Below are 6,610 nucleotides of genomic sequence, written 5' to 3' on the forward strand. Positions count from 1 at the left end.
CTTGCCTGGAGAAGAGCAGTTGGAGTCCCCAATGTAAGAAGGACATGGACCTGCTGGAGTGTGTCCAGAGGAGAGCCACAAGGATGATCCAAGGGCTGGAGCACCTCTCCTGTGAGGAGAGGCTGAGAGAGTTGGGGCCGTTCAACCTGGAGAAGCGAAGGCTCCAGGGAGATCTTACTGCGGCCTTCCAGTACCTAAAGGGGGCCTACAGGAGAGCTGGGGAAGGACTCTTTACTAGGGCATGTAGTGATAGGACGAGGGGGAATGGCTTTAAACTGGAAGAGGGCAGGTTTAGATTAAACATTAGGAAGAAATTTTTCACTTTGAGGGGGGTGAGGCACTGGAACAGGTTGCCCAGAGAGGTTGTTGAGGCCCTATCCCTGGAGGTGTTCAAGGCCAGGCTGGACATGGCCTTGGGCAACCTGGTCTAGTGGGAGGTGTCACTGTCTATGGCAGGGGGGTTGGAACTTGATGATCTTTAAGGTCCTTTCCAACCTAAACCATTCTATGATTCCTATGGTGGGGGCCACTGGTGGCCATGAATCTGTGAGGTATGGTCCTGCATTGAACACCACACTGCATTGCCTTTATTGTATTCTCCTTTGACGGTAAAGGTAGGTGGTCGCACCTCAGAAACTGAAAGTTAACAGCTCCTGAAGCAAAAGAGCTGCTGACCTAGAGCAACTTGACTGAAATGCTGCTTTCTTTTGCAGCTGCTAAGGCATGAAACTCATGGTGGTCAGGAAACACACTAAATACAAGCAATCACAATTTTTTTGTCCTCTATCTGTGCTTTTGAGACTCGTGACACTGTGATTTGGCAAAACCTCTTAAAACTCCTTGCCACGTGTGCTGACATGCAGGACACAACTCGACTGTGCACAGAATGATCTCAGTGTAACATATTTGAATTGATAGAGCAAAGACAAGAAGTCAACAGCAGTACACAAGCTGTTGTTATTACACTTAATTACAAGCCCAGCCGTGACTTGATTATCCTTTCTTGGATGCTAAGGGAAAGGGAGAGCACCTTTGGTGGCTTTTACTGTGTGCTCCCCAGCAGTGGGGGAAGACAGCAGACAAGCAAAAATTGCCTCTGTCTGACGGTGGGGGCTGACAGCACAAACTGCTCTTACAGGCAGGAGAAAGCTCTTGGGCAGGCTGGAAAAAACATGCAGTCAAATTGTGGGTCAGCCAGACGGAGACAAGGGCTTGTCCTGACTGCCCCATGACAAAGTCAGGGTGTTACCTTGGAAGGACTGCCCCTTGCTGGGGCAGTTCCGACCGCTGCCACAGCCTGAGCTTGACCCACGGCTCAGCGGCTGGAAAGCTGAGTGGCTTCAAGGCAAGTTGAGAGAACTTGATGCAATTTAAGGGCAAATTCAAGGAAGCAAATTACAGGCTACTAACAAAGGCACCGCCTCAGTTCAGGAAATCACTGTAGTACAAATAGCCCGGGAGAGTATTTTGAGAGGGAAATCAGTATATGTTTGCCCTGTCCTTGTACTTTTCCTAAGGCACTAGCTTTGGATGGCTGAGGATGGTGCAGCTTCAGTCTGACCTGGGTCTATCACTTTCCTATTCTTAGTTTTAAAATAACAGCAGGAAACTGCTTTAGATTTGTGGCTCCTCATCATTTAATGCAGGGCTAGACACAGGGTAACCTTTCCTTACTTGCCTCTCAGACATTGTCATCTGGAAATTTAATTTCCAACCCTGCCTTCCACATTGCCCCACCAGATCCCAGAGAGGAGACAGCAGGGAAACACCTCTCTGCACCCCAACGCCTGGGTGAGAGCTGCAGAAAGGGTGAAGTCTTGTCCCCTCTGGGCAGCAGAGGTTCTGCCATGGCTTCAGAGGACCCTGAGGAGCACCCCGTGCACAGCAGTCTGCCTCTGTGGAAGGCCAGGGGTGGAGAGAAACACAATTTCGAGACCGACACTGCTGACCTGTAGGGTGTTTCTAACAGCACGTGGTTTACACTATGCTTGCCCTGCATCATGTGTTGGTGCATATGCTGTTTGATTAGCAACACAGCTTACCGTGCTGGCAACTATAGCTGATACCGGAGGGAGCCACAGTGCATTTCCTCCCGAGCTGAGTATTTTTGATGGACTGCAAAGATTCTTAATAAAAATAAATGCCTGCAATAAATGCAGCTTTTAACCTGCACTCCAGTAACTACAAGGGCTGAAGGTAAAAATATCACATTAAATTTTATGTCGGTAATTCCAGAGGATGATCATTTAAACTTGCTTTACACCAGGCCTCATGCAAACCTGTGCCTGGACTGGCACAGGGATGATGCATAGTGAAAGAACAAGCTATTCATGCCTTAAGCCAAAGGAAGGTGCAAACGTGCAGTCGAGTAGCAAATGTGCTGGTTTCACAGCAGCTGAAGGAGAATGCCCTTCCCAGTACAGCCCCCAGTACCAGTTGCAGAAGGACTCTGACCCAGGAGTCCCTCCCAGCACTTGCAGCCCTGCCTCCAGCTCTTGATTCCTGCAGAGCTTCATGTCTCCCAGATCTACATACCAAATAGCTGTATGTGGAAAAGATATAAACTTCTTGTAATCTTGTCTGTCTTTCCTTCAGCTGTTGCTCAGGAAAGCACACCCTGTGGGGGAATATCACATTATTAAATGGGAGGGAGGGGATACTTTTCAGCCAGTAACAGGATTATTTTCCCCTCCTTCTGTGTGCACAGCAAGGCAGCTGTTTGACTGTGACCGCTCAGAGATGATTGCCTGCAGAGTAGGTGAGCAAAATGAGAAGCATTGCCTTATCCAGAAGCAAAGCTTTGTACCTGCATGCTCCTCTTGGGTAGTATTCAGGGGCATGAGGCGTTACACATCTCTTCATCATGAATGCCAAAGCAGCTCTACATAGTACATGAAAGGTAAGTGTTTGGTGAAGCAGACAGTTGGAATTTTTGCTAATGAAGGCTTTGAACCAATATTCTCTGCATGTCTGGATGTGATTGCCTAATGACGTTGAATGGAGAGTGCCCATCTCACCATTGCTCAAAGAAAGGTCAGGATAATTTTCAGCCATGGCATGAAGTTCCTCTACAGCGATTTGTAAAGCTCTCCTCTTTTCTTGCCTATTGCCTTGGGGATTGAAGTGAGAAAAAGCTGCTTCGCTGAGGGACTCTTTTGCCCATTTTGACCCCAGGAAGATAATTCTACACAAAACCCTTGAGACTGTCCAGCCAATGGGATTTGGGTAGAAAGGCCCATTTTCCCAAAACAATCATTAATGAAACAAACAACACAAATATCTGTGCTAGCTGTGGGAGCCACGAATGGGATTCTTCTCACCTAATTTCAAACCTCAGTTTGTCAGTCACCTCAGTACAGGTGCCTCTGGCCATTTCAGATGTGATCTCTCTTACACCCTGTGTCACATCTGCCAAAATGCCTTGGGCACCTCAGGTCATCTCAGGTGGCACTAGATGACTATTTTAGGCAACCAGACTTAGCTATAGGGAATAATTCACTGACAGATTAAGACACCTAAATGTCTACATTCGGAACCTTATGCAGAAGTGTCTCTGTGCGTGCTGGATGTCTGACTTCCCGTGACATCAATGGAGATCTAGCCAATATGGTTGAAGGTGTGCAGTCATTCAGCTGGCCAGATATAGATGTAGTTTGTGGTGGGTTCAGTGGCTCTAAGATCCACTGACCAGCTGCAGTTTGATGATCATGGAAGCTTTGTCACTTTTCTTATAGAGACCTGTATTTATGTGTCTTAATCCAGAACCGATCCCATTTCTAAAAGTTGGGTTTGACTTGTCTGTTTTATTCACAACATTAGGGTGAGATTAATCATGTCCTACGTGTACATGTTTTTTCTGTTTATAAAATGAGCCCAGGAAAACAACGTCATATCTAGATATCTGTAATGCCCAGGTGAATCCCACCATTGATGGGTCATGCCTACCTGCAAAGGCCAGTTCTATCTTATCCTCTGTTTGGGATATTTCTGGCTAATAGTACATTGCATTGCAGAGGAAAGCATTGCCTTTTTGGAAGAGGTAACTCAAGCTTCACAGGTAAGAAAGACTTGAGATTCCTGGGCTTGTCCCAGCCTCCCTGCGAGGTCCCAGGCAAGGAACTTCCTACCCTTTTACTGTCTCACTTCCCCCATGCGTCCCACAGCATCCCCTCCAGGAGGCAGAAAGACAACCAGACACGCGAAGCAACTTGCTCGGGACAAGGCCAGCTGATGGCAGGGCCCAGGCTCCTCAAACTCCCATCACCCATATTCCAACCACTGCCACGTGTTGATTCCCAAGGAAAAGCGGGCAAAATATTTCAGTATCTCCTCATTTGGACAAAATAATGTGTTTCCCCCCTTTGTTCCTAGAATAGTTAAATTTCACCCACTCTCCCATGTTTTAAACATTCTCACAACCAGTTTAGGAAAGGCTGGAGAAAATACAAACACCTCTTATTCTTCTTGGAGCCACTCCCAACGAGATTGATCCTTAGGTATTCAGAAGAGGTATTTGTGAGTTTTCCCTGCACATAGCAGTGCTACAGCAAAGCCTGTAAGCAGATACAAGGAGGAGTGAATATGGTTTTGTTCTGGGCTGTGAAAACATAGCTTTCTAATGAGCTGCAATCTTCTGTTAGAGCTGGTAGCCATATATCATTTTATCACTGCAGCACAGCAGAGATGTAACTCTCCTTGATAGAACTGAAAGTAGTAGCAGCATCCCAAACAGCATATACCAGCATCCGTCACTGCGTAGACTCTGTCTACTTTGCCCTGGAGCCATCATGTCAGCCAGAGGGACTACGGGAGATGGCAGCGCCAGTGAGGGTGAGATGGGTAAGTGCCATCATTCCATGTGTGAGACACGCATGGCAAAAACATGGTGTGCATTTTTTTAAGCCTACCTTCCTGCAGAGTAAGAGTTCATGTATTCACAAACTCGTGCTCTCCTTCACTCCTGATATGACTTTTGGACTTATCTCATTTCAAACAGACCTGATGGGGCACAAGAGCAAGTGGTACAAAGGTTTCTGAGCAAGTGGTACAAAGGTTTGCAGGTGTAGTGGAAATATGTAAAAGACAGACATGTGAGACCCCAGTTGTGCTCCCCCAGTTTTGGCCACCTGTCTTATGAGACAGTGAGAGCAGGAAGAATATAAAAGCTTTGATGCTGGGAAAAGCTCTTATCAGACCTGACACACTCTCAGACACCAGAACCAAGCAGTTACAGGGCACAGATCTATAGAATACCTTGTGTCCGTTTCTCCTCTGCTCAAGAAACTACCTGGGGCTGTTCTTTTAATTGCTCTGTGTTTGAGTTTGTCTGCTGCTTCATGGGTAGTGAAGGAGGTGCAGCAGCCAGTCTGGACATGGCTGTCACACTGCTGCTTGGCTATTCGCGTCTTCGGAAATAGCACATTCCTCTTTGCAGCTAGTTTCAGCCCTTTTTACCTGCGTGTCTCCAGCTGCAAAATGTGCTGAAGGTTGCACTGCAATACCAATTGCATGGCGCTTCATTAAATAATTTGCCAGAGGATCCAAATCAAATTGAGTTCAAACAAGAAAACATGTTTTTACTCTTGCAAATGTGTCCCAGTGCAGCAGAAACCCAATGACATTTCTCTTATGGGTGCTTTGCTGGCTGCTCCAGGCTTGCGAGTGGCAGATCCCCTTCAGAAGAGGTCCTGCACAGTGTTTGCTCTTCAGCTGCTGAGAGCAGGTCCTGCAGAGCTGCATTTGGTATTTTCACAGTCACGGCATTGGGGTGAGAAAGGAATGGGCATCATGCAAGCAGTGGCCAGTGTGGTACTCCGCCCTCTTCTCCCTCTCACGGTCTGGGTGTCTTAATGAAAGGGCAGGGAGCTGGTAGGAAATAGAACAGGATTCTTCAAAATCCAGACAAAAAGTATTGATGGTGTCTGCTCCTTTCCTTGTCACTAAGAGCAAAAGAAAGGAAAGATGGTTCCCAATGTCATTTGATTATTATTATTTTTTTTTAAGTTAAATTCAGCAGCAGTGACAGTGCCGTCCTTGAGGAGGTGTTCTTTTGAAGGATAGCACCCTGGTGACAGCAGGTAGAGCAGTAGCTGCGTGCCCCCTCTCACTCAGGTTTGCTTAATGAGCCAGAAGAACTTGAAAACCCTGGCGAGAATGGGACCCCCAGGAGCAGCCGAGGCCAGCCTCGCCTCCTGATCTTACCTTTCTTCATTAGGTCTGACGGTTTTGTTGCAGATGAGTAGCCTGTGGCGGGGAATTGCGGAAATGAAACTTTACGGAGAGCGAGCGAGTGAGCATGGACAGAGCACCGAAAGAAAGATGTGAAAAATGGATGCGATGAGGCCACTGGAGTGGCAAGGGTCACTCTGCTGAGGGTGGTCAAGCGAAATGTGCACAAAAAAGGGAGAAAACAAAGGAAATTCCTTCCTTGTCTCTCTCAGATGTGAATATAGTAGCACCACTTCTGATATTGCAGAGAAACAAGAAGAAAACCAGTGCTTGGTATGCCTCTCACCTTGACAAGCTGCAGGAGAGGGTGGAGTTCCTCTTGCAGGTCTTTGCCTCAGACTGTGGTTTACCATTTGCAGGACAAGGTCCCAGCCAAACAACT

The sequence above is a fragment of the Charadrius vociferus genome, unplaced genomic scaffold, assembly GCF_000708025.1.
Source record: "Charadrius vociferus isolate BGI_N301 unplaced genomic scaffold, ASM70802v2 scaffold129, whole genome shotgun sequence".
NCBI classification, from domain to species: domain Eukaryota; kingdom Metazoa; phylum Chordata; class Aves; order Charadriiformes; family Charadriidae; genus Charadrius; species Charadrius vociferus.